We start from the raw sequence: 1,518 nt of genomic DNA, 5'->3' as shown, positions 1-1,518 counted from the left end.
TCTGTCATTCAAACCAAAATGTTTTTTTTTTTTATGTAAGCAAAAAAAAAGGCTCTATCAAATGTTAAGTATTTCTACCGTCTCTCAAACTGACATTCCTATTTTATGCAATTTTTGCATTGTTAGATTTACATTCTACAACACGTTATCATGTCGATCTTACTTTTTTCTGATGATTTTTGTTAACTTATTCCTTGATATCAAGCTGCTAAATCACTACATTCCAAACGTTTAGCCTTTTACTATTGTCCTATCCTATGCATATGAATACGATTTGAAATATTTGTCAAATTTTGGAGTTTCTTTTGGAGTTTTCTTGCTATCTATATACACACATGTTATACCCAACTGCTGAGTTTTTCTATTGTATGTGACCGTCCATACATTTCTTTGTCTGAAGAGATAGTTTGAGTGAGGTTTTTTAAATGAATAAGTAAGTGGTATATTATTGTATGTGTGTGTGTGTGTGTGTGTGTGTGTGTGTGTGTGTGTGTGTGTATGTGTGTGTGTGAGAGAGAGAGGGAGAGGGAGAGAGAGAGAGAGAGAGAGAGAGAGAGAGACCGTCCATGAATGTCTTGGTCTACATAAAAAGTTGTGTGTGTATTGTTAGTGTGAGAGTGAGCGTGTTTAGTGAGTAGTACCTTGTCTGATACATACTTTGTTTGTGCCAGCTGATACTTGTTTGTAGTCAATCTTGGATAGTTTGTGGGAATTCCTAGTTTGTGTGACACTGAACTTCCTAGGATAGATCTAGGGGATTTCCGGTTTTCCCCCTCAGGGAAGGGGCTTGAAAAAGACAAACTTGAAATGATTTTAGTTTTTTAGTAACCTTTTCTATCATTATTATGTACGGATAGAACTTTAAAGACTTTTTTTTTTTTCGTTAAAAGGACTTTTAAAAATCGTTTCTGCATTTTAATGATTTTTCATAACCCTTTTTGTTTTTCTGCACGGAAAAGACTTTAATGGCCTTCTTAGTATTGAAATGATTTTAACCAGAACCTTTTTTATTTTTTCTATTCTGTTTGAAAAGGAGTTCAAAGACCTTTTCAGTACCGAAAGAACTTTAAAATCTCTTTTTGTATAGAAAATAGGTTTAAACCCATAGCCGTCACAGTGTCTAGTTGTTGTGTTTGTCCGATCAGATCCCGGGGTATAGTTGCCGTCTGTCTGTTTGATACTCTGTAATATCATTGATGGTTTTTTTCATACGATAAGTTTATTTCTAATTTATTCCTGGCAATCCATTGTACATGTTTTACTATGTGTTCAGATTTCTCTCTGCCTCAGATTTCTCTGTTTCAGATGTCTCTCTGCTTCAGATTTCTCTGTTTCAGAAGAAGAAGGTAAATAAATATTTTCCCCTTTGAGTTTTCACACTGGAGTCTGTATCTTTTTATTTGTTTCTTTGTTTGTTTCGGTATTTGTTTGGTTGGGGGTGTTTGGGTTTTTTTGGTTTTTGTTGGTGTTTGTTTTGTTGTTGTTTGTGGGGGGGTTTGGGGGGGGGGGGGGGGGGGG

Source organism: Aplysia californica, unplaced genomic scaffold, assembly GCF_000002075.1.
Source record: "Aplysia californica isolate F4 #8 unplaced genomic scaffold, AplCal3.0 scaffold01983, whole genome shotgun sequence".
Lineage (NCBI taxonomy): Eukaryota > Metazoa > Mollusca > Gastropoda > Aplysiida > Aplysiidae > Aplysia > Aplysia californica.
This window is presented reverse-complemented; position numbering follows the sequence as displayed.